General features: G+C 38.2%; 1 protein-coding gene across 5 annotated transcripts in view; it reads right to left on the reverse strand.

Moving 5' to 3' along the window:
* Positions 1-18,475, reverse strand: part of LOC139468513 (neuronal acetylcholine receptor subunit alpha-7-like) — an 83,248-nt gene that overhangs the window by 45,413 nt on the left and 19,360 nt on the right. Inside the window, exon 1 of one of the 5 annotated variants that reach the window (XM_071250511.1) lies at positions 14,458-14,971. The exons of 3 other annotated variants lie outside the window; for them this stretch is intronic. The gene's annotated coding sequence lies outside the window, so the exon portion shown is untranslated. Of the gene's footprint in view, positions 1-14,457; positions 14,972-18,475 lie in introns of those variants that run through there. One more of the 5 variants, XM_071250514.1, reaches the window with a different exon arrangement.

An 18,475-nucleotide genomic window follows, 5' to 3' on the forward strand; every position in this document is an offset into this window, starting at 1 on the left:
TTCTAGTTTCTACCAGTTCGAGTGCAAAATTTCCTAAAGACGTTATATGGGTATTTGGTGGTTGTTATAAAATATCAAGTTTGTTCCCCTTCGTGTGTCACTGGGTATGGATGTGTGGGTATGAGTATGCTGTGTGTTATCTGCTTACATTAGTCCAATGTGTATGTAGGTATGTCTATTTATTACTGTGTATATTCGTGTATATAAATATCAACGTGGGGAAGAATGTCGAGGTATTACTCTCCATATATGTCTGCATAACACTCCGTGTGTGAGTGCGTGCGTGCGTGCGTGCGTGCGTGAGTGCTTGCGTGCTTGCGTGCTTGCGTGCGTGCGTGCGTTCCCAAATAGTCAGTTAATCAAGGGAAGGTTGGTTATCTACGGATTACTAGAAAAAACAGAGTTTTGGAAGCACTAGTCACTGACCACCTAGTCAAACACGGGAAGGTTAGTTATCCACGTATTGCTAGAAAAACTGAGTATTAGAAGTCACGGAAAAGTTGGTTATCATCGGGTTACTGGCAAAACTCAGCATTACAAAACTACTAGTAACTACGTTTAGTTCAGTGCACCCAGACTGAGCCCCGAACCTACTTACTGAAGAAACCTGAGTTTCGAACACGACCACTCCAGTAGCGAGATAATCGTGAACGATTTAACGGAGCCTGGAGGTTGAAGATAAGGATTTTACAAAGTTTATATACAGCGCACGCAAACGATGGAGGAGATATCCTCTGCTGGAACGCCGGGGAACACAACGGACTGAGGCGACAAGCCAACGTGTGTTTCTAAACGAGGGGAAAACACCAATAGCAAACTAACTACTATATATCTACACTAGAGATGTTAGTATCAACATAAAGCGCTGAACATAAGCTACCCAACGGTACCATTAAAGATTCACAACAAGCTATGTATAGTTTTTATTGATGAAGCAAACATTTAAATAAATATGTGAGAAATATCTGAATGTAGACAGAAATTCCTCTAATGTTTGCAAATCATAATACAAAAACATTTTCAATACAGGAATAGTGTAGCGAGCATTTGGGAGACAACATACATCAACTTATTACATGGTTTGAGTGTGTCATTAGATTACAAGAGAGAAAAATAATTGGGCTACTAAATCTCAAACAGTAAAATGATCTCACTCTGTGAGATAGCGACCGCCGGAGATTACCGAGCTCTGCCGGGGAACATGGCGGCACTGGACCATGACAAGTGTAAAATTGACCCATGGTGGCAGTATGTATTTATCACTGTGTATATTTGTGAATGTAGTACTGTGTACATGTATGTATATAGTACTGTGTATATGTATATAGTACTGTGTATATGTATGTATGTAGTGCTGTGTATATATATGTAGTACTGTGTATATTTATGTATATAGTACTGTGTATATGTATGTTTGTAGTACTATGTATATGTATGTATATAGTACTGTGCATGTGTATGTACAAAGTACTGTGTATATGTATGTTTATAGTATTGTGTACATTTTTTAATGTAGTACTGTGTACATGTATGTATATAGTACTGTGTATGTATATGTATATAGTACTGTGTATATGTATGTATATAGTACTGTGTATGTGTATGTATATAGTACTGTGTATATGTGTGTATATAGTACTGTGTACATGTATATATATATATATATATATATATATATATATATATATATATATATATATATATATATATAGAACTGTGTAAATGCATGTATATAGTACTGTGTATGTATAAAGTACTGTGTATATGTATGTATATCGTACTGTGGAAATGTATGTATATAGTACTGTGTACATGCTTGTATATGGTACTGTGTATATGTATGTATACAGTACTGTGTATATGTATGTATATAGTACTGTGTATATGTATGTATGTAGTACTGTGTAGATTTATGTATATAGTACTGTGTATGTGTATGTACATAGTACTGTGTACATGTATGTATATAGTACTGTGTATGTGTATGTACATAGTACTGTGTATATGTATGTTTATAGTACTGTGTATATGTATGTTTATAGTACTGTGTATATGTATGTACATAGTACTGTGTATAAGTATGTACATAGTACTGTGTATGTGTATGTGCATAGTACTGTGTATGTGTATGTACATAGTACTGTGTATATGTATGTACATAGTACTGTGTATAAGTATGTATATAATACTGTGTATATGTTTGTATATAGTACTGTGTATATATATGTATATAGTACTGTGTATATATTTGACTGTAGAACTGTGTATATATTTGACTGTAGAACTGTGTGCATGTATGTATATAGTACTGTGTATGTTTATGTATATAGTACTGTGTATATGTATGTATACAGTACTGTGTATATGTATGTATATAGTACTGTGTATATGTATGTATGTAGTACTGTGTAGATGTATGTATATAGTACTGTGTATGTGTATGTACATAGTACTGTGTACATGTATGTATATAGTACTGTGTATGTGTATGTACATAGTACTGTGTATATGTATGTTTATAGTACTGTGTATATGTATGTTTATAGTACTGTGTATATGTATGTACATAGTACTGTGTATAAGTATGTACATAGTACTGTGTATATGTATATAGTACTGTGTATGTGTATGTACATAGTACTGTGTATATGTATGTATATAATACTGTGTATATGTATGTATATAGTACTGTGTATATATATGTATATAGTACTGTGTATATATTTGACTGTAGAACTGTGTGCATGTATGTATATAGTACTGTGTATGTTTATGTATATAGTACTGTGTATATGTATGTATATAGTACTGTGTATGTGTATGTATATAGTACTGTGTATATGTGTGTATATAGTACTGTGTACATGTATATATATATATATATATATATATATATATATATATATATAACTGTGTAAATGCATGTATATAGTACTGTGTTTGTATAAAGTACTGTGTATATGTATGTATATCGTACTGTGGAAATGTATGTATATAGTACTGTGTACATGCTTGTATATAGTACTGTGTATATGTATGTATACAGTACTGTGTATATGTATGTATATAGTACTGTGTATATGTATGTATGTAGTACTGTGTAGATGTATGTATATAGTACTGTGTATGTGTATGTACATAGTACTGTGTACATGTATGTATATAGTACTGTGTATGTGTATGTACATAGTACTGTGTATATGTATGTTTATAGTACTGTGTATATGTATGTTTATAGTACTGTGTATATGTATGTACATAGTACTGTGTATAAGTATGTACATAGTACTGTGTATATGTATATAGTACTGTGTATGTGTATGTACATAGTACTGTGTATATGTATGTATATAGTACTGTGTATGTGTATGTACATAGTACTGTGTATATGTATGTATATAATACTGTGTATATGTATGTATATAGTACTGTGTATATATATGTATATAGTACTGTGTATATATTTGACTGTAGAACTGTGTGCATGTATGTATATAGTACTGTGTATGTTTATGTATATAGTACTGTGTATATGTATGTATATAGTACTGTGTATGTGTATGTATATAGTACTGTGTATATGTGTGTATATAGTACTGTGTACATGTATATATATATATATATATATATATATATATATAACTGTGTAAATGCATGTATATAGTACTGTGTTTGTATAAAGTACTGTGTATATGTATGTATATCGTACTGTGGAAATGTATGTATATAGTACTGTGTACATGCTTGTATATAGTACTGTGTATATGTATGTATACAGTACTGTGTATATGTATGTATATAGTACTGTGTATATGTATGTATGTAGTACTGTGTAGATGTATGTATATAGTACTGTGTATGTGTATGTACATAGTACTGTGTATATGTATGTATATAGTACTGTGTATGTGTATGTACATAGTACTGTGTACATGTATGTATATAGTACTGTGTATGTGTATGTACATAGTACTGTGTATATGTATGTTTATAGTACTGTGTATATGTATGTTTATAGTACTGTGTATATGTATGTACATAGTACTGTGTATAAGTATGTACATAGTACTGTGTATGTGTATGTTCATAGTACTGTGTATGTGTATGTACATAGTACTGTGTATATGTATGTATATAGTACTGTGTATGTGTATGTACATAGTACTGTGTATATGTATATAGTACTGTGTATGTGTATGTACATAGTACTGTGTATATGTATGTATATAGTACTGTGTATGTGTATGTATATAGTACTGTGTATGTGTATGAATATAGTACTGTGTATATAGCACTGTGTATGTGTATGTACATAGTACTGTGTATATGTATGTTTATAGTACTGTGTATGTGCAGGCCAGGGTGTCATCAGGTCCAAGTCACACATAAGTCAAGTACGGTTTGGAGATGCACCTGTCAGCTCTTATCTCCACTTTGATTTAGCTAATGACTTTCGGTATCTGACTACTTTTCATTCTGTACACATCGGTACATCCAGTTACATCGGTCGTAAACTTGGGCCTTGGTATACTGCCAATGTCATGTGACCTGTCAGCGTATCTCCTCCGAGTGGAGGAGGTTCCCGTGCCGCCTGATACCTCTGGGTGCAGTGTCAGCCCACCAGTAATCTCAACATTAGACGCAAAGAACGTCTGTGGCAAACGTTCTCTTTAGTTATGTTTCATAGATTGACGTAACGTATATCTGAATTGCTCCCCAGGGCACGCATTAACACCCCCAACCCAGTACCCAGTACTGGTATATATATGAGTAACGCATCGCATGTATATGTACAATGCCATTCCAAAATGAACCAGCTTCATTACTATTGTTCAAATTAGTCAAAGTATCTGACAGAACAACGAAACGAAGAACCATCAGGCAACAGATCCTTCGGCAGCTCAGTGCAAACAAGATACTTTTTCCCTGCCAACATGGAGCAGGCAAGATACAATGTCCATGCCATATAGTCATTTCAACAGAATGTTGTAACACTACAATCTGAATTGGACACTATATTTTGCCACTCTGGCACCGACAAAAACAGTTTTGAATTACCTTTCTCAGAAAATTTAATACGACTCTGCCAACATGGGACATACAAGGTAACGTAACCCAGTAAAATATCATGGACAAGGTTGTCGTTTCCCTGCTACTATACAGCAGACAAGGTACTGTTTCCTGCCAACATAGAGCAGGCAAGGTACTGTTTCCTGCCAACATAGAGCAGGCAAGGTACTGTTTCCTGCCAACATAGAGCAGGCAAGGTACTGTTTCCTGCCAAAATAGAGCAGGCAAGGTACTGTTTCCTGCCAACATAGAGCAGACAAGGTACTGTTCCCTGCCAACATGGAGCAGGCGAGGTGCTGTTTCCTGCCAACATGGAGCAGACAAGGTGCTGTTGCCTGCCAACTCAGTGCAAACAAGATAATGTTTCCCTGCCAACACAGAACATATAAGATACTGTTTCCCTACCAACATAGAGCAGACAAGATACAATGTCCCGGGCCATATAGTCATTTCAACATACAGTTTTACTTTTAACTAAATTAAATCTAAATTCGTAACTATCTTTTGCCATTAAATTCATTGAATTGATTCCTGAGTATTGATTTTAATTAAGTACCTGCTGACATATATCATAATCGATTAAAACATGCAGCTGTGTTTACGCGCATTGTTTGAGATGACAGGTAATGAATCAATTAACTAGCAGACATGCCAGAGGAACATTGTTATTGAGCGTTCTACCGATCAGCAATGGAAAGACAATTTCTATATGGACATTGAAACGTTTGATATTATTTGTGAAGTTAATGTATTAACCAGTAGTCACATATTACCCACACCACACGCAAGGGATCTATCATTAACCGGCATCAAATACAGTCATTCAACTTTTGACTTCAAATCAGAGACAGCAATATTTGAATCATGAGATATAGTGCGGTACAACGGACAATAAACTGCCAGGCAAAAAGTGTACATCCATGTTTGGTGGTGGCTAAAAGTGAAACAAACAAGAAGTCGTTATTTGTTGGTGATGTATTTTATACCACATCATAGAAGTGCTTTGGACATTGCACTTTTTTGGCGACTGTGTTCAGCCAATGAAGCGACAAAACCCTTTGCGCAGAAATCTCTGCATAAAGAAGTGTCGGTTGTACGATTCCGACTATATCATGAGCATGTGTTTATGAATCACTATCAAATAGTTATGATACCAGGTGTTCGACATCACGTGTGCATATGTGCACTAATGCATCAAGGCAGGCCACTCTGGCCATCTTACCCAAATCGTTGTCCCCTCATTTAAGTCGACCACGGGTACAATGTTAAATAACGTGTAAAGAGCCACTTTGTTAATAATGATAAACCATCTGAGAAGAAAACTAGCTGTTAAAGGGTGTGTGGGTGTGGGTGTTTGTGTGTGTGTTTGTGTGTGTGTGTGTGTGTGTGTGTGTGTGTGTGTGTGTGTGTGTGTGTGTGTGTGTGTTTGTTTGTGTGTGTGTGTGTGTTTTGTGTGTGTGTGTGTGTGTGTGTGTGTGTGTGTGTGTGTGTGTGTGTGTGCGTGTGCGTGTGTGTGTGTGGTTGCGTGTGTGTTTGTGTATTCGTTCGGTTAATATCGCCATCCCCCTCAGAGTACACAAATACGCCAGACCACACGTACACTGTTATAATTAACACCGTATTCATGTCTATATGGCACTCACATGGATAATACGTTTGTTAAACCATATTCACACACATAAGCACTTTTAAATGCATCTGTTATAAAGGTAGCATTGGTAAATTGATGCATAAACCAAGCACAATGTGTACACGTTGAAGCACAGGAACACGACCCCATGTGTATACTCAGCTTTCATCACAACAACACTGGCTTACGTGCATTCTTTGATGACAATAGCATGCTCTGTCTCTATATCTGATTTACAACTGGACAAGTTTACTTTCATCCTTTGATTACAATAACACGTGTTGGTGTTTATACTTTGATTGCTATAACACCTGATCCAGTGATGACAGTAGCATATATGTCTATGTCAGTCTAAATAACACAATGTATCTGTGTGTACTGATTGCAAGAAAATACTTTATGTTTAACAGCACTTGGATTAACCTGCATATCTACAAAGATAAAAATAGCCAGCAATGATATGACTTAGTTTGCATACGTTTACGTAATTAAAATTACAAAAGACAGCCGTTAATACAATGTTCATTCTTTGATTTCACCTTAACCTTATCTGAGTCATATTACAGACATACAACACAATGAATTGCATTTGACATAAGCGGGGAGCAGGGGAGAGAAAGAGTTGAATATTCTAGTCAGGTGAGAAGTGAACACATTAAGTCTTGTAGTCCGCTAATGACACATGTAACGAAGATATAATTACAGCTTACAAAGATTCTCCTCGTTGAAATATAGTTTTGTGGAAATAACATCCATCGCATGGCCCTCCAGCCGACACTCAATGTGTTTTCAATGTTGATTTATAGATTAACATTCCAACTCAGCCCCGCCCTTCCATAGCAACTGTTGCTACCATCCAGGCATTGTTTGCAATCACAGAGGAGACACAATTTCATCAAAACAGAAATCCCAATGTGACCTAAAAAGGTGATAACATGCAATTCTAATTCGAATTTAATTTATTTTACCTTACATTTTTAACGAGTTATATATTTCTAAGAATTTCGTAAAACACGCTACCGGAATGGTAGAGAATTTATTTCGAGGCATTATGTGAGAGAGATCATTTAACATTTTCATGAATAATTGATGTTCCTAACTCAATTTATTAAAACACATTAAAACAATAGCTCAGGCCTATACAGAATCAATTCGAATACGCGCTTATACATTTCAAAGAATATGCCTAATACAATTTTGTTTCAAATGCAAATGCTTATGAATTACCTAGTCTGAAAATATGTTTGTACTTCATTTGGAAGACACACTTTCCGTGTTTGAGACAAGATGTGTGCGATTAAAAAAAGTAAAGGAACAGAATTATTTGTTTAAGGTCAGTGATAACAACACGCACTTGCTGCATCTTTTATAGGTTGCAATCGATTTAAACACAGCGAACAGGCAACTAAACCGACACAGATGTCCATGTACTCTATACGTAAACTATAGAATGAATATTTAACATGTGATCACTTAGACAATTCAAAAATTAGAGATGTATTGTTTTAGTGTAAGAATGAATATAAAAACGATCAAATTACATTGAGCTACATATATCTCTGCCGAAATTAGGAATATCGCAGCTGTCTTACAAAGAAACATAATGAAGAAAGTGTAGTTTAGGATAACGTAATCAGTAAATATTCCAACAAGTGAAGGATTGCATTTCAACATCGACGTTTACATCAGTATCACAGACAATTTGCCAATAAATCCAAATACACGCAAGAAGAAAGCATAAAAAAAGATTGTGATCATTGGCTTATGAGCCTATACTATTTCAGTTATCCTTTTCTGCAAAAGCTTATCAAATAGAGGATAATGACCATTGCATCTATCTGACATGCATATTTTGGCAAAGTACGTACTTTGGTACCTAAACATGGTTATGATCAGAAAATCTATACCAAAATTTAATATGTGACACTTCGGAAGAGCAAACCATTATGGCGTCTTCCTCGGTATTGTTTTAGCCTGTCGTAACATGCTAGTGAGGCGAGGTTGCAGCACATAACAGTATTCACCGGGGATATTTAAACGGGGTGTTGCTGGACAATGGATCATATTCATATGTGCAATATTCACACAAAAGTAAGCATCATTATCGCCAATGTCGCGTTTATCAACGGAGGGTTAACTTGACTGTACAGAAACCTTCAGCGTACAATGAAGGCGAGGAACACATACACTCTGCTTCCTTTGAAATCTACGACGAGAAGTGTCAATACCAGCCAGAGAAGGTAGTTGATGTCACTGGCACAAGACATTGAGGTGGCTAGGCCAATAAGAAAGGTGCAGGAAGATGACCTAAACTACCATAACAAGTCACAGCGTGACAAAACGTGCCTGCTCACAAGACTGTCAGGGTTAATAATCCCAGGAAGGACCGTTACAAGGTTCCACTCGCCCTGAAAAAACGAGATCTTCACGGCCAGATCTCACCAGAATGATTTTCCTACATAAACAATTTGGGAATACTACAAACAGAAGGGTTCTGGTTCCGAAGGCCAACACAACGCATTTAAATGTATGTGCACGATTAAAGGAAAAATGGCGTGTTAACCGATGGTGAAATGTCCTTCTCAGACGAGCCCAGAGACTGTCTAGACTTGAACAGAACGCCATCTGTGCCATTGCGCATCATTTGGAGGTGGAAGCTTGGTGATGTTGGGCGACATTCAGCTGAGCCGTCAAACCGATCTTGTTATCATCAGACTTGGTGCCATGACATGAGATCTTTACAAATGTTATCGTTCCTCCCGCTCAACATGGTGATCCTCGCTTTATCTTCATGCATGACAACGTGTACGCCTGTCCACATCGAGTCGCGAATGTTGTCGCCAGAGCTAACATTTTAACTTTCAGTTGGAATGGCCTTCGAGACATCCTGACCTAAATCATATTGACCATCTTCTGACATCTTACAGAGACGTGTTTGTATCCTTGAGCAGGTGAACGGTAGCAGAATTTCCATGCAGTGACGTGATCTGGGCAATGGCACGAGGTATACACGCTGCCATTCACGCGAACCGTGAGCATACACGTTACTGAATCATGTATGTCCTTCGCACAATGACTGACTGATGTGAAATCAGTCTGGAGGATTTCCTCACCCATGCATAGGCAGCAGTTTGCTTTTGAAGGTCAGCTGTTTGGGAGATTCTCGCCCTTTTATTTGTATGTTGAAATCACTCCTGGAGGTATTTACCTCATTTCTGAAACATTACCTGGTCTTTTTAAGGTATGAATTGGCCCCGACGGGCAATCAGATATTTTCCCTCCTGTTTTCGCCAGTTAAACCTGATGACGTGTTGTGGGCTAACGTTGATTGACGTTTTTATTTTAACGGATGTATGTTTCCTAAACAGTAACAACGAGCTGGCATTGTGTATCCTGAGATAGTGGGTAATTGCGTTGTATGCCACTTTTAACAGTATTTCAATCGTATGAAGGCGTGTCAGTTCAATGTAGAGTGATAATCCAACTTGATACAGGTCGGAGACGTTTACCACTTTGGCCAAAATGGTTGCACGTTTCAGGTTTTTATTCAGTATCACAGTGTCACTTCCGGCCTAAAAGTACACTTGCGATACAAATGATTTCAATGGCTTTACAAGTGTTACTTCTGTTCAAAGTCACCATACACACATCATTACGGAAAGAAAAATACGCTATTATAATGGTCATGTTTATACCAATATTCCAGCACTATCACTAAGGGGGGCACCAAACTAGGGCTTCACACACTGGGAATCGAACTCCGGCTTTCGGCTAGACGAGCGAACGTTATAACCACAAGGCTACCTCACCGCCCCATTGGAATTCAAACAGTGTATTTACATCGAATTCAGGCGTCTTTGACGATCATTCCATATCCGCACAGCCTGTATTACCTGCCCACATACTGCTTTAATACTCAGGAATGCGAAGATGAAATCTGATATAATGTTTACATTTTCAATCAAGAAGCTCTTATTAGAAGAGGGCCGATTTCAAACCAATTATCTCCCATATCAACCATCAAAGCGTTTACACTAGCCTGAAAGATAACTGTTATACATGTCTGGGGCCGTTTTACACGTGTAAAAAGCAGTTAACTACTTCAATAAAACGAGTGACTGAGGGAGGGAGTTTGATTTAACGCCACTTTACGCCACTTTTCACGCAATATCACAACAGGGGAACATCAGAAATGGGCTTTACACATTGTACCCGTCAATAAAACGAATACGACGGAACTTCCACGTGTTTCTCCAGTATGAGTTTGTGTGATCACTGCGATACTGGAAATGTCGTGTATTGTAGTTACATAATGCAAGTCAATTTATCGCCCAACTGAAACAGTGAAACAGAGAAACTTAGCTTAAAAGCCAAACGTTAAAGAAACGGCGTTATATTTCCACAACAAAGGGGATACATTCACATTTTACGACATGTGGCATACCATTTACGGAATGGAAAGGGGATCTTTAAATTAAACTTCACTGCTTTGTAACCTCGGTGCACAACGTCATGGTGTACGGCGTGACTAAATCCAGTGAACGTTATCGCTGCACTTTAGAAAATGAGGGGAATACGTAAATGAGCGCGGTTTTTTTCGATTTGATTGATGTTATAATGTTTTCTTATAAATAATGTTTTATCCATATGCGGTTAACATACTTTGAAAACTTAAATACTAGGAAATATATTGTTATGAAAAACTGTTTACACGGTGAAAGTGTGTCCCAAATTTGTCTCCAGTAATGGCGTGGTGAGATGAAGTGAAGTGAAATGGGGTTTAACGTCGCGCCCAAGATTATTGCACTTCGAATACAGCGACGTGCATGCACGTGTATGTGTGTGTGTGGCTGCTTGTACTAGTCCTGACTGATGCCGATTTATAGTGCTAGCTCACTGAGATACAATGCCGCAGTTTAACATGAATACCCCACTCAGACTCATTATACTAAATCCGAGCCGACCAGTCCTTGTTTTAGCCCCTTAATGCCGAGCGCCAGACAGGGTAACAACAAGTACCATCTTTTAACGTCATTTGGTATGACGCGGTCGGGGATCGAACCCCGGACATTCCGCTCTCCAGGCGGACGCTCTACCATTTGACTCACGGAGGCGGTCAGTAATGGCGTGGTATTTGGCAAGTGCGTGTGACATAGGAATAGGGAAACAGAGAAAAGGACATCACTCAGCGAGTGATATAGGTATTATACGTACAACAGACATCAGGACATCACAGAGAGAGTGATATAGGTATTATACGTTATACAGAGATCAGGACATAGCACAGAAAGTGATATATGTAGTATACGTTATATAGCGATCAGGACATTACACAGAGAGTGATATAGGTATTATACGTACAACAGACATCAGGACATCACAGAGAGAGTGATATAGGCATTATACGTTATACAGAGATCAGGACATTACACAGAGAGTGATATAGATATAATACGTTATATGGAGGTCAGGACATCACACAGCGAGTGATATACGTATTATTCGTTACAAAGATCAGGACATCAAACATAAAGTGATATAGGTATTATACGTTCTACAGAGATCATGGTATGAGTGAGTGAGTGAGTGAGTGAGTGAGTATGGTTTTACGCCGCTTTTAGCAATATTCTAGCAATATCACGGCGGGGGACACCAGAAATGGGCTTCACACATTGTACCTATGTCGGGATAATCGAACCCGGGTCTTCGGCGTGACGAGCGAACGCTCTAACCACTAGGCTACCCGACCGCCCCAATCAGGATATGACAGAGAGAGTGATTCAGATGTTATACGTTAAACAGATATCAGGACATCACACACAGAGTGATACAGGTAGTATGCGTTAAACATAGATCAGGGCATCATGGAGAGAATGATATAGGTATTATACGTTATACAGAGATCAGGACATCAAACAGAGTGATATAGGTATTGTACGTTATACAGAGATTATGACATCACAGAGTGATATAGGTATTATACGTTATATAGAGATCAGGACATCACACACAGAGTGATAAAGGTATTATACGTTATACAGAGACATCCAACAGAGTGATATAGGTATTGTACGTTATACAGAGATTATGACATCACAGAGTGATATAGGTATTATACTGTATACTGACATTGGGACATCACACAGAGAGTGATATAGCTATTATACGTTAAACAAAGATCATGACATCACACAGGGAGAGCGATATACGTATTATACGTTATATAGATATCAGGACATCACACACCGGGATATTGCTATACCTTATATCAGGCTATATGGAAAGTAGAGTGATATAGGGATACGTTATACAGAGATCGGTCAGGAAGGGAGAGTAGAATAGTTTTAGATGTTATACAGACACCTATTCACGTGTTCAACAGACAGACAGGAACTGCCACAGATTGCATCTACACTTCTCATTACTCCCCTTTCGTTCAATCATGTTCCTTAAACAGATCCCAAGGATCTGATGAAATGCTGAGAATACAAAAAATATAATCCGATGCTTTAAAGTATATTTCTACTTTTTCTGTATAAATCAGTTCTGTTATCATCTTGTGCACAAGGCCCGACTAAAGCAGTCTTCCATTCATTTCAAAATGGCAGAATTAAAATAATCAGTATATGTTGCCTCTAACTTACTGGTTTTATGTTAGATGTATTTGCAATCCTTAAAAGTATAGATATCATTTCATCCCTGTAAATGAATTTGATCTACTTTTATTCCTGCAGAAAACGGCTGATGCATTTTCAGTCCTCTGAAGCTCTAATGTTTTCTCTCTAATACAAATACTGTGCACCTCCAGGAAATTGCTTCACCTCCAATGTTGTAAACGTTTCATTTGTACTCCTATAATTTTTTGTACTTTTAGTAATGGCAAGTGTTCTTCGGCACTCCTATCGATTTCCTTATATGATATGGCATAATTCATATTGATAGTGCGGCTTTGTTATTTTATTTCTTAGTTTATGTTATTGCTTTGTCGACCGTAAATTAGAAGCCTTTCTGTCACTGCCAACAAAACTGAGAGAAAATTAATGACATTGCAATAATTGATGATATTCGCAATGACAAATTTACTCTAAATAGAAAGCTACCCAATTATAACGGTTGCTCCCATTCACTGCTGATAATTCGCTGTTTAATGGAGCACATTACTCCTAAAATACAACTTAATACAATCAGTACAATTTCTCAGGTGCTCAGTAATGAAAATACAGGCAACCGCTGTCAAACAACCAGCGCCACGTTGGTGGGTACCGCGTATGACAATGCACACCCTTGTGTAACACAGCGATTACCGGTTGGCGGGGTACTGGGTATGACAGAATTTTCATATGGTGTAATGCTATAGTTTTGAGTTGGAGACAACAATACCCACAACCAAAGTATACCGAACTGCTGAGCTACTCAGTGAAGCTTGTTTTCTTTATGCTATTGGCAACGTTTGGAAGAGTTCTACCTTCAGCAATATGTGTTACCAAGACGACTTGAATATGTGTCCCCGGAACAGAACTTATATTTTCAAAGGAAGACCATTTTACCAGATCGACATTTCAGTGATAAATACATATTTTCAGAACAATAATTTCATTGTATCTATGTATATTATACCCTTGATCTTGAAATTATATTTAAAATGGCATTAATATCTATAAAATTTTGTTTACATTTACGACGTTGTTGCATCAACAATTACATGGCTATCTGGGCAACTAAATCCTTGTGATCCTACAATTATGCTTTCTACTTACAGTAAGAAGGTATATGTAACCGCTCCACGTAATGCTTTTTCAATATCCAGCTCCAGGAGGTAGATTGCAGACACAAGCTCCTACATATGGGACTTGCATGCCGCCATATTCCCTATGTGCCTCTGCAGATGCTTCATAGAGTGATGTCAAGCGTTCCAGACTGTGCCCTTTCATACAAAGGTGTACTTTCTATATGTCCATGGCTTTATACACTCAAAAGCCACCAGAATGATAGATAGTAATTCCCATTTAAAGGTTAGTCAATCAAACTCTTGAAACTTCGTATCTTCAAAAGAAACCATCGCTATTTATAATGTGTTGGTGGCGACTGTCGTATATCCACATTGTGACGCTTTGTATGTATCCGTGATACCTACACAGGCCCCAATATATCCGTGGCTCTCAAAAAGTAGTTCTTGTAGATTACGTTATATAGCAAGTTACTGCACCAAAGAACAATCCATGTCTTGTTTACACAAGCATTCATGAAGCTGTGATCGCTCCATATTCATATCTTGCCATTGAGGTTGGCAGTTATCGCTATGGACCTTCGCTTCGCTCAAGCGACACGAGAACACACCCACTTTACAACGCTTCGGTAAGGTAATTTGCCATTCAAAAGCGAACAACTTAGCGAATTACCTTCGAGTAAATGGCAATGGATTTGAAATAGTCTTCCTCCATTTGGTGATTGCCACCGACAGCCAATGGTTGCAAGGAGGCGGCGTACAATTTAATCCATATCAAACCAGGACAGTAGACATTTGCGATCCTAATTCTCGATGGTCGCAAAGCAATTTAGCTAGAACATGATCGATGTGACAGCATGCCCTCTGTCACTGTGTGTATAGAACATAGCAAACACATTGATTTGAGCCCATTAAAACAATTACCGAGTAATAAGAAACTAATTTTTTTTTGGTGCTCTGCAACTCACTTTATCACTTTAAATGTCAATTTCCGTAAAGTAATCTGTCGTTTACTAGAGGCAAAAGCTGCTATATCTTTACTCATCACTGCAATATTGCCCATCATTTCATCTATTGGGCCCGGGAGTGTTCTTATGAAGGCAAGGACAATGCATGTTGGGACGCCTGTATGAGACCCCATTTTGTAAGGTCGACGTGAAACCCCGTAAATATAAATAGCGGCTGTTACGATGAAGGGCTGGTATTGATTCCTCTATTAACGTCAGCGTCATGATGGATGCTTTTTCTTTCTGACTTTGTCTCTGGAATTGATCACGCTCTCACTTGCAGAGGAAGAGGCACAGGAGATGACGACACGAACGCTGTCTTTCTACAAAGAAGCAACACACGTTCTTTTCAAGGAGTCGCGGTAGTGGTTGAGTAGAATTATTGATAATGCATGTAACAAGCGACATGAACCAGGTGGAATTCAATAGCGACCCGTTCGCTAGACTGGGCAAGGAAATACTCTGATTGACTACCCTGGCTATGTATACACTAGGGCCTTACCGCCAAGACCAACGTACTGAACCTACATATAACTCCGGTCACTAAAAGATGGGAGTCAGATGTCTTGTTGAATGGATGTAAATCTGTTTCTACGGGTACGGTAAGGCCTGAGTTTGTTTCCCTCGGGACCACGTGGTTGATCAAATATTTGGACAACCTTTGAAGCGTTAGTGGAGGGACTCATAGAGGCACATTAAGACATCTTCGCACTAACTCCAGTATAAGGCATGGGGGCAATACGGCTCTAATTAAAGTGCAATGGAATATGTACAAGGGTATAGTGTTACCTACTCGCCAAACATAACTAACAGATGTATGGATATGTAGTACAATCGTAAATTAATATTGCTGTTATATTTAGGGTTATATTCCACATCCTCGCGAAAAACAACATTCTGAAAAATGTAGCACCTGGTGTCATCACTGATTTTCAGTGGTCCATTCATATAATTTCCACAGCTATTTGCCCTTTACGCCAAGTGGAATCTCTTTCTGTTGAAAATCTAGGCTGGTTATTCTCTTGCATTCACAATTATTTTTAGTAACAATTTAGGGAGTGTTGTACAGACTTGTATTGCGAGCCATAGTGGCATAGTTGCAGCATGACATACTTGCGCAATATAACACTGCTGTTATTGTAGCAGATTGTGACAAACCCATGGTGCTATGCTACTGATAAAGGGTCATGTTACAATATTCTGCCTCGAGGTAACAAGGATATTATAGCATAATCGCTCAATGCATCATACTTGCGAACCATAGGTTCCATCAATATAATTGGCGTCACATTGTGTGTGACATGCCATTTTAATGCCACACCAATGGATAGGGAATATTGTGATATTTCCACGCAATACCACATCACTGAGAGACATGGAATCAATGCGTGACATTCTCGAAAGCAAAACCCCTGATAGACATACGATATCTGCATGACATGGTGTGATAGTTATAGGACATTTAATCACTTGCGGACTGAATATAATAGTTTTTCAATAGCAAATTACGGTGGTATAATAACTCGACAAAGCCGTAAATACATAAAAATGAACATTTATTTCTACAGGGTTTGCTATCAACTTTATTGTATACTAACTAGCGACCCGCCATAACAGGCATTCGATATGAATGTCATGTATCAAGATTGCATGTCTTATAGTGAAGGCAACACAAAATCCTGTGTCGATGATCCACACCTGCATAACTCTAACACTTATCAGCAAGAAGATAAATGTTCCCACCATGGCATACTCATCCCGTAATCAAAGTGATTGGGTTGTTGGTACGCTCGAGACCCGTGATTCAAGTAGCCAGAATTTTGTTTTGTAACAAGAGAGACTATTCATAGACTCCGATAAGATATCGTTTGATCACCGTCATGGGATGGTAGACTAAGAATATGAACCGCAACAGTTTCCGCAAACTCGAGAACCCGATAAGGTATGGTTGGATTACTGCCATGGAATGGGATATTGGTAATTCACCGCAGCTCAGGATCTTCATACCCGATCCTCAACCATAGGGTAACTTAACACACTATTCAATGCAACTGTTATGACAGTCAGAAACAAGGCCCAGGAAGCGACCCATTTGTACAGACTGTCAAAGTCAGGAATGTTTGATACAGTGACTTCAGCACATCTGTTGGACAAGATGTTGATCCCGATGGAATCTTTCAGTGAAAAATCAAGATTCGGTTTGAGTGTTGTGGAAGGATGTGCCTGGATGATAAAACTATTAGAATAACTTTACCGATATGTGTTACGATGGCGGTGGGTCAGGATTGACTGGTGGAGTACGGGACGGAGTATATTTCCAGCAAAGTTAGCGAGTGAGTTTGGTTTTAGCAGTATTCCACTTCCTGCAATATCAGGCGGGGGACACCAGACATGGGCTTCACACATTGTACCCATGTGTGGAATCAAACACTGGGCTTTGTTGTGACGAACGAAATCCTTTACCACCTCTATCCCCTCCTTGTATGGATATAACACCAGCCTTCATATCCTGCATGGTAGTCAAACATGCGTATGAAGGTGCAATGACGCTGATGTCATGGTCGCAATCGTACAATCTACTCTGCTTTGGCAATGATTTCTTTCGAATATGGAAAGGGGCTTGTCGTTTTTATTTTACAATACATCCAACTAAAAAGGTCTATACGTTGTTCGTGTACACATATTACTCCTTACCCAACTCAACATTCATGTTTCCCATAAAACCCAATGAGATGAACCTGTGACTACTGAATCTTCAGCCGCTGACTCTCCAGCAGTTTCGGGGAAGACATTCTGGAATAGTTGAGCGGCATTCCCATAAGGTTAGCGGACAATGTCGTTGAGGTCATTGAAAGACATTGGCAAGCCTATTTAGACGCCACGAGAGACTGTATAGCGAGCTGACATGCAACTGTCTCACTTCAACTCGTTCATTGGGTGCGCTTCTTGATGGTCATGCTAAGGGTTTCTATAAGAATACAATTCATTGCGTTTAATACCAGTTCATCAAAAGTAACTATTCCCCTTATTCCCGAATACCAG

The sequence above is a fragment of the Haliotis cracherodii genome, unplaced genomic scaffold (assembly GCF_022045235.1).
Source record: "Haliotis cracherodii isolate W230 unplaced genomic scaffold, xgHalCrac1.p SCAF_2, whole genome shotgun sequence".
NCBI lineage: Eukaryota > Metazoa > Mollusca > Gastropoda > Lepetellida > Haliotidae > Haliotis > Haliotis cracherodii.